At 43.9% G+C, this 12,918-nt stretch overlaps 1 long non-coding RNA gene across 1 annotated transcript; it reads right to left on the bottom strand.

Moving 5' to 3' along the window:
- Window positions 1-2,390: 2,390 nt before the first annotated feature.
- On the bottom strand, window positions 2,391-3,777 carry LOC114798740 (uncharacterized). The gene is made up of 3 exons (XR_003751105.1): window positions 3,734-3,777; window positions 3,540-3,666; window positions 2,391-3,424 (listed from the first exon to the last, which is right to left on the bottom strand). It is a non-coding gene; the product is annotated as an uncharacterized LOC114798740 (long non-coding RNA).
- Between the last annotated feature and the right edge of the window lie 9,141 nt (window positions 3,778-12,918).

Raw genomic sequence — 12,918 nt, 5'->3', positions numbered from 1 at the left:
TGGTGTCTTTGTACCTGCATACACAACACAACTTTTTGAAAATGATAAAGCACAAATGCTGAAAACACTTCCCAACATCAAAGCTTAACACCAGCAGCCCTGTAAACTTATCTTCAGATAAGTTTATTTGTGGTTGATGTCTGCATGATTTATCTCATTGCAAAAGTCAACACAAGAACATCAAACCATCTTCTGTATAAAGGTTTCTTTCATTGCATCCAGCCTCGTATATAAAAAAAAACATTAAAACATTAAAACATAATGTTTTACTAAAACTTCCAACTTCCATAATTCATTAATTTGGTGACATAATGCAAATCAAATGAAAAATTATAGGCTGTTGCTATAGCTCATGGAATATGAAAGTGCTGTGGTACATCTTATGTGAATGAAAAAGTTTAAAGGCAAACGGAGTGCATACAAAACAGGGCCGCATGGTGTCGCAGCGGCTGGTGACGTAGCCTCAACTCCTTCAAAGTTGTGCTATTGCCTCAGACCTTGTGTGTTTAAATGCTCTCCCTGTGTTGGCGCAAGCTTCCTTCAGGTTCTCTGGTTTCCAAAGGTGAACTGGGTGAACTGGCAACTTCACATTTGTCCGCAGGTGAATGTGTGTGACCCCTGCTGTGTGTCCCGGGATGGGCTCCAGCAGTCCGGGCCTGAGTAGGGTGGCGATGGAAAGTGAGTGAGCATACAAGCAGTCAATGGACAAAAAAACATTTAAAACATATTTGAGTCTCCATGGACTTAACATTTGGGTTGGCAACAAAAGTGTGTTGGGGGGATATTCTAGGAGTGTCAGAACAAGAACCTTGCACAGAACAAATTAGAACTCATTCAACTTTTTGAGACTTCTGTTAAGTCAATGGGTGACCTCAGGCACCATTTTAAAACTGCTGCTAAACACAACACTATGTGCTAAACATGGCCATTGTTCACTAATCTAATGTCAAAGATAAAATAGATAAAAGAAAAAAGAACCGCTGTATCTGTAGCATCTTTAGTTTAATCTATATACTGATTTCAGTGCTGAGGACACCTTTGACCATAGTGGCAGTTTGAAATTGGCATTGGCAGTTTAGCCCCAAAGTCCTACATGACGCAAGAGGGTCACACAAATAATGTTTGTGTAAATAAATAACAAATAAAAATAATAATCTTTTCCAATTCGATCCAAACCACATCAAAGAAAAGGACCTCGAGGAAATCAGAGCTGACATTGGGAGAGCATGCAAACTCCACAAAAACAACCTTGGAGGTTTAAGGCCACATCGGTAACTGCAATCACCTCCGCAGCCATCAATATATTTTCTTACAGTTTTTTTTTTATTCACATTTACTACAACCACACTGCTGTTTAAGAAAAAAGTGAAATACATGCAATAAGCAATGTTACACACAGCATTGCTGCCAGGAACGTTTTCATATCGTGCTGCAAAGCAGACACAGTTCATGACATGCAGTCAGACTCTTCTTAAAAATCGTGTGATTGTCCTTAAAGGTTGAAGGAATTTCTCTGCGGTCTCAGTCAAGATCGTTTTTAAAAGTAAGTAAACTTTATTTTTTTAAACATATATTTATATCAGTGTCAGTAACATGGGGCGGGTTTGACTGGTTGACTGCGCTTGGTTTTCCTCCTTCTTTGGCAGCTGTTGCAATAACAAAAATGGGACCCAAGGGTCCAAGGAATGCTACCACGGAAACCCAGCCAGAGCTACACTGAGAAACCCTCGAGAGCACAAGTGCAGCCTCCCTGTGTTGTGGTTGGCTCTGACCAGTGCTTACAGAAGCACACTGGCTGGTGCAGCAGACAGTCACCAAAACACTACGTTCCCAACAGAGTGAGCAAGCTCATTACTGACCATTATGACAAGTTAAACACGAGTCTGGACAGAAGCAACCCCACTTGGCTGGCATGAGATTGAAAAATTGGGATAATTATTGGATGCACCCTGTCAGCTGCCCGGTTCTTTCTGTCAAGTCGACAAACGTTTCTGTCCCAGGATTGTGGTGGAATCTGCCGTATGAGATTATTGGGTGGTCCTGGATCAGATGGAATCGATGATGTCCAGGACAATGCAGGCTGCAGTAAGAAAACTTTGCACAATTCTTTGGGCTTCTGACAACGTGAAATCATGGACTGAGTCAGGACTGAGGAGAAAAATACTACATCTTGATTGATTGATTTATTGATTGATGATTGAATGATTGATTGATGAAACCCTTTATTGCTGTTGCAACAAACCATGTCAACAGTACAAGTACAACTGGGATACACATTAGTATTGAGGAAGGGGATATAAAAAGACAAGATCCCCCAGATTGCACGTAGACTCTACACAACATTTAAAGTAAAAGTCAATTGCCACAGGGGAGTTGAGAAAGGGCGGTGGATGAAATCCCACGTAAACGAGACTGCTGCCAAAACGGCGCACACACGGACCCACCAGTTCACGCCGGGGGGTACGAAGCGGGCGGAGGCGTGAGAATGGTGCATATCAGTGCGTGTGTGTATGTGTGTGTCTGTGATGAAGTGTCCTTGGGTTGGAGAAGGGAGAGAGTCAAGCTGCCCCGGCCCTGACGGGAGATTCCGCAGCACGTGCTGATTGGGGGAGACGGATGCAGTTCGGAAGAGTTGTTTGGGTTTTTTTCGGCGGAAGAGCTGAAACGTTCGCAGCTGTTCTCTGGTCTCTGGTCTGCTCCGTCCAAATTTCTGTGCAAAGCTGCTAGCTGCTCCACGATCTTGTCCAGTTTCCGATCAATAGTCCCAGCGATGGTATCCAATCTGTGCGCTCACGGCTCTGCCCATTCCATCAATTGGTCCGGCGAGCCTGGTGGGGTTTTTCAATTTCCGATACACCAGGGCAATGCCTAATCCAATCAGCAAAAGCCCTGTGATCATGGTTCGAATATGTAGATGTCTTCGATATCCTCCATGGAAATGCAGACAGGCACATGATCCTCCATTTCTCCATCAGTCCATCATGTACCCAGAGGCAAACAAGCATCATTTTGATGCTAAATCATTCTCCTCAGTCTCTTTCCAGCTTCTCCCCTCACCAATTACAACCAAATCGTCATCCACAGCCAACTTTGGTTGCTAACAGCCCTAAAATTGGTACAATCTTACTCAGTATGTTATATTTAGTTTTCGCAGACCAGAGCTATGAAACTGGCTCATGACTCACTAGAATATTATAGAAAAATTATCAAAAAATGATTTGATTAGGAAACGGTGTATCAAGGCAATTCTCAGTATATTGGCGAAGGTGAAGTGTCAGTGTATAAACAGGACTAATAAAAAAATCGGGGAGCCAGTGTGAGGCATGGCCCAGTGTCCATTCCAGTCTCTTATCTGACAGCCAAGTATGCATGTCCACCTGTCCATGGTCTCCACCCCCATGTTTTCAACACCTTATGGGATGGCCTGAAACGAAACACCCACCCACAGAACACCAGGTTGGTGGAGGCAGGACCGTTACACCAGACACTCCAATATTACATTAAATCTGTAGTTTCTTTAGCATTTCTATAGATTTTACTTGTGCAGAAAGATTTGCTAATCCTTCTTTTGTTGGTCTTCTTTCTTTGAAAGAGGAATTGAGGTGCTGGAGCGGACACTGTCCAGCAGAGGAGAGAAGATACAGGGACAATCTGACAGCCTTGGACCTGAAAATGGCACAGAGCTGAAGATGAACGAGCCCCCGTCTTACAATTAAAGTCAAATAATTCTTACCATTTCACTGTTTCCCAACTCCGCATCTGGAGCATGCTGGCTGGAATGAAAACGTTACTGTTTTTATGCATTTATGAACTCCTACTTACATAATTTGTAATTAATTAATGATCCGTTAGTTATTTCTAAATTGCCCTATTGTCCTTTATCATTTCGACATATACAAATTCAACCTGGACTATCAAGGAACAAACTGGAATAACAGGTGTCAGAAATGACATCAACCTAAAATACAGTAAATATTTGCTTAGACTTCGGTTAAAGATTAATTGGACATACATGATGATTGGATATTCATAATGTTTTGCTTTTCTTCATAAGAGATTGGATTTGATTGGCAGATAAAAAGAGTGGGCGGGTAACTGTTATTTGGTTTAGATCGGAAGCAAATCGAACGTCTCAGCCTGAACAACATGACAGTCTGACAACTCTGTAAACCAGGAGAGTATTTACTGCAGCGCTAATCAGGCACAGTCACAGACCGACTCCAAATCAAACAATTATGTGCACTTAATCATATTAAAATTCATAAGATTTCCAAAAGATCATAACATGTCTGTACTGGAGTGCATGTGAAATGTAAACAGTAACAACGGCAAAATGTTGCCTCGCCAGACAATTTTGGAATCTGTCTCCTCTGTGTTTAATGAATTGGCGTTCCTCTGGGCTTCTAAAATATTTGCATGCCTCTGTGCAGATGTATGGGTGTGCATGTGTACATAAAGTAACAGAGTATCGTATTAACATCGGTTTATGTGATGTGTGTGAAGTTGTGTGTGTGTGTGTGTGTGTGTGTGTATGTGACCTGCTGCTGATAGTCACTTCAAAGCTGATGGAGGCTTGGAGGGAGGCTGGACGTGGGCCCAGGACCCTGACAGGCTGGTAACTGGCCCAGAACTCCAGAGTCTGGCTTCAGGCCTCTGGCCCTGTCTGACAGCTCAGCTATGAGGCCTGATGGATCACTTCTGGCAGCCAGACAGTGATTCTACATGACTGAGTCCTGCGCTGTCAGAGAGACAGAGAGAGAATATTCTTTTCCTCGATTTTCCTATATTGTACAGCACATAGACTCAAAATGTTCATACACACAATATTCCTACAGTAAACAGAAGTTTGCCGGTTTGAATCCAGGGCTGCCAAGGTGCCACTGAGGTGCCACTGAGCAAAGCACCATCCCCACACACTGCTCCCCGGGAGCCTGTCATGGCTGCCCACTGTTCACCAAGGGTGATGGTTGAAAGCAGAGGACGCATTTCGTTGTGTCACCATGTGCTGTGCTTTACAATGAGAATCACTTCACTTTCACTCTGCACTCATGTCTCTGTACAGCCAACACCATCCGCAAACTTCCATACTCCATTTCCCCGGAGGGCAGTTCAGAATCCAGTGTTTCTGACCTTCTGCCAGACAATAAACAGATTCTTTTTAATAATGGACTGTGCCCTGGCAAAGTGACATAATCTCGCGTAAACTCTTTTTGAAGAGGTTGAACCACTGTACCGCCTCTCAATTTCCAGTCATACTGCTTCGTAGTCCACATCCAAATCCTGAAATCATGCACAAATATGAATAAAATGAATCCAGAGTATGGACAAAACTCTCTATACACTGAGCCTTTAATGTCAAGCATAAATGGGCTTTTGTGTTGGCAGACTAACAGAAGACATCCAATGAATATTCCTTCAGCCCCACTGGAGTAATGTTAGTTAAGGACTTAGTGCTAGAAGTATTCTTGTCTTTTGCGATTTTATCGGTTAATATCTCACTATATATGGAGCCCATGGAAATTAATTCCTTAAGCAAGTTTGAGCAACTTTCAAATGGAACCACTCACCTGAATACCTGCAAAAATATGGAATGTACTAGCAGAGCCACTGGAATCACCTAGGTTGTGTGTGTATGTATGAAGGTCTGTGTGTTCAGCCGACTTCTTCTCCAAACCACAACAGTGAAAAGAAACACCCTGAGGCAGAAACAGAAAGAAAGGGGAGGGCAATCTGGTGCCAATCTTTCCGCCTCTTTGTAGTCCTCACCGTGGAAAAATGCTGTTCCTGTTTATGCAGAAAACAAAAGGGACTCTCAGTTCACTGAGAGAAAAAAAGACAGAAAGAAGAAAGTTTATGCAAGGCGTTCATTTACATCCATTTGAAGTCATTTTTGACTGAATTACATCCCAACATTTAAATCTTGTTTAGAAAAAAAAGAAAGCATAGAAATATTGACGTGAAGTCTTGTTGTTTATCCGTGATGTGGGGAATCCTGAGCCTGTTCCCACCATCTACAGGCATGGGGATCAGAACCAACTGCTGGATCGAGTACAGAGGGAACACACTAATATGGTCATTGTCATGGGCCAGAGTCTTGCTGAAAAGTGCCTTCCACACTGAAAAATCTCATTTGAGTCTCTCCATATTTTGCATGTTTATGGGTCACCTTGCGCAATTGTTTAAAAAGTAGCATGTTAGTTAGCACTGTTTGCATTTGCACTTTCATCGCATTCATCTGCCATTTGACATTCCATTCCCCTCTAAATGTCACAGTGCTTTGTTTCCAAATTTCATGCATTACTCATTTAAAAAGGTTTTTCACTATAGTTTAGTGTAGTCTGAAACAAAGGCTAACAGATGAGAACTCATGGGTAAGGTTAAAAGGGGAGTAATTCTGACCACTATCGGAAAAAGCTCCTGTCACATAGAACCATACCACAGGGCAAGTCTTTAGTTCATAATAACAACACAATTGTGTTTTACATTAAAAGGAATTGCTCTTAGGTAGTACAATTTATAAATATTGAATATTATTGAGAACATTGAGGGACAAGTGGTGGCCTAGTGGTTAAGGAAGCGGCCCCGTAATCAGAAGGTTGCCGGTTCGCCAAGGTGCCACTGAGCAAAGCACCGTCCCCCCACACTGCTCCCTGGGCGCCTGTCATGGCTGCCCACTGCTCACCAAGGGTGATGGTTAAAAGCAGAGGATACATTTCATTGTCACCATGTGCTGTGCTGCAGTGACTTTCACTTTCACTTCACTTCAGAAGAATGCTGATCTTGTGTAATAATTCTAAATATTTTCAGTGTCTTACAGTTAATATCCTCGCTATAGTATTGACAGTGATTGATAGTCAATAAAAATAATATTAACATTAGTTATAAGCAATAAGCCAATGGGGATACACGTGGTGCTGGTCCCAAGTCTGATTATGTCAGGAAAGGCATTCGGCATAAAACCTTTGCCATGACAATTGTGTGGACAGTCAGACTGATTGATCCACTGTGGCGACCCCTAACGGGAGCAGCCGAAGTAAGAAGAAGATTATTAATTAAACTGTCTTCTGTGCAAACTAGTTATATTGGCCTACACTACCGTATTTAACTGCCAGTTCACAGTAGAGCCAGGCATATTCACTGTGAACAGTTTGAGAACCAGCGTGTTAGGAAATGATCCCTCATTCCCAGCCACTCTTTTCAATTGTTTGGGCTCTGCCTCCTCCAGTGCACGTTAGGACAGCCTGATTGACTCTGACTGTGACTGATTGTGGGTTAAGCCCTTAGGTGATCGCTGTGATCCAACTGCATGTGCAGCACCAATCAGCGAAATGCCAGGATATCAGGTCTGTCCCTCTTAGCTCCAACATATACACATAGCCACAGAAGGTTTCCACTGCTAATGAGGTTTTATCACACTGGCCACTCAGCACACTGCTGTATCAGCCAGCTAGCACAGCGAGATTACAGGCATATGATTTAGACAAGGTCAAAAGGGAAAAAAGCATCCTGGGAAAACAAAGCTAATCAGCTCTCATATAGTATATCTCCAAAAGTGATCTTCACTTGCATCCCTATCTTTTACTTTTATGGCTTAAGAAAGGGGGGAAAATTTCAAGAACACTCACAAGTCTTGCTTCATTTTATATATATGTGCTCTGGTGGGTAACATATCAAAGTATTTGACTGCCAAAACATATATCATTTAAAAAAAAAAAGAGAGAGAGAGAGCAAATACATAGTCTTTCAAACCAGACATGGAGTGAAAGTTCCATTTGGTTTCTTAAAGCCGAAATGCAGTCTAAAAAGCTCCATATGCTATAGTTTTATATCTGTCTGTATAAAGCTGTATGATTTATGAGTGCGCTACGTCTCTTTCCTGGCCGGAGTAAATCACTGCATTGGGTTTCCAGCTCTGAAAAGGGAAGAGCACCCGCGCTCCAAATCCCCCTCAGCATGCTCTACATTTCCCCTCTCGGCCCTTTTACAAGCGCGAGTATGAAATACATGTCGGAAACCTGCTCTGCTGGTTAATATGCTTCCTGTTTATCTTTAACATACTTAGTTCTGAAGGGCTGAAGGATATGTTTGGAAGGGGAGGAATTTTTTCTCCTTTAATACCTCATCATACTGTAGTGTAGTGGGTATTTTGACATTTATTTGGGTTGTAGTAAGGAGAATAATGATCACTTTTTACACCATTAAAGCGGCCTTGCTCATGAAGCGGAAATAGCTGTTGCCGTTAAATAGCTGTTGAATAATTCAAAGCCACATTTTTGTGAACACTGGAAGAACACTGGACTGATGATATTAATACACCAGTTTGAATGTTTCCTTTATGATAATGTCCCATGCCTTTCTCGATCAATGTGGAACTCGGAAGACATTAACCCAACTACTACAAGTCTTTTAGAAGAAGCTGAAATGACAACTTTTAAGCTACCATTTCTGCTGTGGAGCATTTTCAGATCCTTTAGAGGTGGAAGGAGAAACAGACTTTATTGATGATAAGTTGGAGATGGGGGAGGAGAGGGAAACACAGGTCCAATGCAATCGAGAAGTGAAGTGATTGTCACTGTGATACACAGCAGCACAGCACACAGTACACACAATGAAATTTGTCCTCTGCATTTAACCCATCACCATGAGTGAGCAGTGGGCAGTCATGACCGGCGCCCGGGGAGCAGTGCGTGGGGACGGTACTTTGCTCAGTGGCACCTCAGTTGCACCTTGGCGGATTGGGATTCGAACTGGCAACCTTCTGATTACAGGGCCGCTTCCTTAACCGCTAGGCCACCACTGCCCGAAAAAGAACACAAATGCACGAGCCAGCCAGGAGTCGAACCTAGAATCTTCTGATCCATAGTCAGACACATTATGCATTGTGGATGGATGGGATGTCATCAACAATGACATGCCTGGGAAGCAGTGTGTTGGGACCGTGCTTTGCTCAGTGGCACGTCAGTGGCACGTCAGTGGCACTGTGGCGGATTGAGATTCGAACTGGCAACATTCTGATTATCACTTCTCAGATCCTGTGATTTCTGGCTGATGTTTTGGTCACTATTTAATGCTGTCAGTGCTTACACTCTAGTGGTAGACTGAGTCTGCAAACCACACAAGTGGCTCAGGTAGTGCAGCTCAGCCAGGATGGCAAATCAATGCAAGCTGTGGCAAGAAGGTCTGCTGTGTCTGTCAGCGTAGTGTCCAGAGCATGGAGGAGCCAGGCCATCAGGAGACATGGAGGAGGCAATAGGAGGACAACAACCCAGCAACAGGATTGCTACATCAGCCTTATTGCAAGGAGGAACGGGAGGAGCGCTGCCAGAGCCCTGCAAAATGACCTCCAGCAGGCTAAAAAATGTCCATGTGTCTGTTCAAACAAACAGAAACAGACTCCATGAAGGTGGTATGAGGGCCCGATGTCCACAGGTGGGGAAATTGTGCTCACAGCCCAACAACGTGAAGCACATTTGGCATTTGCCAGAGGACACCAAGATTGGCAAATTTGCCACTGGCACCCTGTGCTCTTCACAGATGAAAGTAGGTTCATACTGAACACATGTGACAGACATGACAGAGTCTGGAGATGCCGTGGTGAATGTTCTGCTGCCTCCAACATACCTTTTTCATGACAGGTTTGGCAATGGGTCCGTAATGGTGTGGGGTGGCATTTCTTTGGGGGGGGTCGCACAGCCCATCTGGCCCCATCCACCAATGCAATGTTGTTGCACCACAGTCTTTCCAGGAGTTGGTGGATGCTGTAGTCCAGGTCTGGGAGGAGACCATCCTCCACCTCATCAGGATCATGTACAGGCATTGTAGGGAGGTCATACAGGCATGTGGTGGCCACACACACTACTGAGCATCATTTTGACTTGTTTTCAGGACATTACATCAAAATTGGATGTGGTTTTCTACTTTAATTTTCAGTCTGATTCCACATCCAGACCCCATGGGTTGATAAATTTGATTCCTATTGATAATTTTGTTGTCAGCACATTAAACTATGGAAAGTATTTAATAAGAGTATTTCATTTGTTCAGATCTAGGATGTCCAGTTTTTGTGTTTGAACAATGTATGTTGGAAAAAACATTCCTTGGTAGAAAAGGTCTCGGGCCAAATGATTGTCCTACATCAAGCAAAAACCAGAGAAAATTACTAAATGTCACTAATGGTTAGGCTTGTCCCTTTCACAACTCACCTTTTTACCTTGCCGCACTTTTAGTGGTTTAAAATAGCAAAACATGTCTCCACTAACATCGTATGAACATCAGATGATATGAGATGAGAAACAGGAAGAGACTCTACTGTAAATCTGTTGCTACACACTGACGGTGATAGGACCAGGATTTACCAGTCAGAGGTCATGTGTTCCAGAAATGATTCACATCTGCGTTGCTCCTCCAGAGCTGCAGGTTGGAACTTAAACCTGTCCCAGAGCCTAGAAATTTATGTTAAAAGATTTTTTTCTTCTCTGTCAGATGCACTTAACTACCGATGTAGAGAAATGTTCTTCTTCAGATGTGTCTTTTTTTCTTCTCAAAGGTTCACCAACCAGAACTCGTTGGTGCAGAAAGAGGTGTGAGAGCTACGGCCCTCCATGTTTTCAAATGAGTTATCAGATATAAGCGCTCGCCTCAGACATGCTAAGTGCTATGGAGGATGGCACGGGGTCTGATTGTGCTGAAACGCTCAAATTTATTATCCCATTAGAGCCAGAATTGGACGAGGCCTGCCGCGTGTTCCTGCACTCTTCTGCTCCGTCGGAGCTCCAGTCCCGCCTGCACTCAGTGATCTAAGTGGTGTGTAAACGTCCCGGTATCTGCTCTCTTAAATCTGCCAAGGAACACTCTTAAGCTCTTGCTGCAAACACACACACAGATGTATGGCTGCAGGGGAGAAGTGTGTGTGTAAATCTGAGAACCAGAATAATGGAGTGCTTCTGCAATGCACCGCTGGCCCATCACTCACCACAGTGCCTGACCCGCCTCACCTGCAGGCCACACGTCCCTGTGACAGCGCTGACTCACAGGGATTATGGGACGTCTTTCCTTTACGCACCTCCAACAACAGCTGCGCTGGTTGGGTTTAAAAGGACCAGTGAGGTAAAAATCATAATCAGATGCATAATCTCGACGCTCACACACTTAGTAACACACAGACACACACTCTCGCTCGCGGAGCTACGCATGTGCTCAACCCTTCGCAACAACATCTGAGAGCAATCAGGGAACGGGAATCAAATTTGTGGCGCTAAATGTGTTTAATGGACAGGGGCAGAGCCTCTTCAGAATCAGAACCACAGGGTCCCGGTCGTGGGTACCGAGGACCTTTATCCCCCTGCTTTGGTGTTTTTGGAAGAGGTATTCTTTTGTCTGGGAAAGCTGAATCTGCAGTGGGAGCAGAATTGCGGATAAATTCAAACTCTGTGACGGAGAATGTTTGTCCACCGGCCTGCCTGACCACAGAAGGGAAACTCTGGCTTTGCCCCGGGGCAAAATAAAAAGCTTCTGAGCAGCAGAACGGCCCAGGAATGTCCGAGCATTTGCACATGCCGTGGCGCTGGGTGGAGCAGCCTGAAAGCCGCACCACCGGCCTGTTCCTCCACCTCCATCCAGTCCAAAGCATCCAGTTTACAGACCATGACCTGGAATTTGCTCCCTAAACTGTGCTCAATTTATCAATTTCAGAGATTAATATTTGTACCCGTCCAATCATTAATCTGTATCATCATTTGTACATCATTTGTATTGAACTAATTTTTAAAACATAAATGGTATTTTATTAATTACTATCAGTCTCATCTGATGCTTCTTTAAAATTTGTGACTGTGGTATGATGGTCTTATACAAGCATATGCTATTACAATGCATAATATTACATGTGAATATCTTATGTGGGCAATAAAAAAAACCATGGGAAGAGGGAGATGTGAGCAGATGGGACCTGGTGGAGGCTGAGGTTGGGGTCGCATCAACAATGATAGATCCACTTCCCCAATCACCCAACCTGCGCCGCTTCCCAGTCCAGAAACCGTACAGGATGAAGTCGGGCAGAGTTGGTGGGACCTTGGGTCACATGATGTCAGGGATAATGCGTTCCATACTCACCGGACAGCCTGCAGGGTTTGGGCTGTGACCCTCATTCACTGCAGAACGACCCAGTGTTTGTGTGCGCTACAGCCATAGCAACAAAAGAAATGTTTTTCCTACTCCAAACATGTTCAGCTCCCCGTCTGACCCAGAGACATCTCTGGTCACAACCACAAGTGAAGAGAATAGAATAGATTTTTTTAAGTTAGCAATTTTAATAAAATATATTCAAACCCTCTCTAATATATCTATATGAAATGCTGGGCAGATTAGAGTGTTAAAGTATCAGGTAAAAGATCATCACCGTTCATCAAATGCAAAAGTAGCCTCTGCGCCAAAAAACAGGATGCAATTTATTAAATGCAGAAGTGCAGGTTCACTTATTGGCAGGTTCTTACTGGGTTCTTACCCATAACCTGTGTATTCATCCAATGAAAATAATCACTGGGCCGCTTCGCTGGTATTTAACATATTTCTCATGTGAGTTTTCCAATTAAAACAATTAGTGGCTTACATTTATTAACAGCTCATAAATTTCCACTCCATCTCCCCCCCGTGCAAAACCGAATTTCCAAGCACACCACTGCTGTGTGACAAAGCCCCGGATACATTCTCTCGATCTGCTGCCCATAATGTGCGGCCGCGTCAAATGAAACATGAATCACCTCGTGCTGTGCATTCCACCACTACGGGGGAAATGTGCGGGGAGGCTCCGCCCCCAACCTGATGCGGACCAGTAGGATCTGCCCTGGGGGACAGCAAGGCAGATGTGCTTTTTGTCTAGGGGCGAGGGGTGGGGTTGGGTGCAGCCTGGCTGAGGTCCGA

The sequence above is a fragment of the Denticeps clupeoides genome, chromosome 10 (genome assembly GCF_900700375.1).
Source record: "Denticeps clupeoides chromosome 10, fDenClu1.1, whole genome shotgun sequence".
In the NCBI taxonomy this organism is placed as follows: domain Eukaryota; kingdom Metazoa; phylum Chordata; class Actinopteri; order Clupeiformes; family Denticipitidae; genus Denticeps; species Denticeps clupeoides.
Note: the sequence above shows the minus strand (reverse complement) of the source record. Positions and strands in the feature narration are given on the sequence as shown.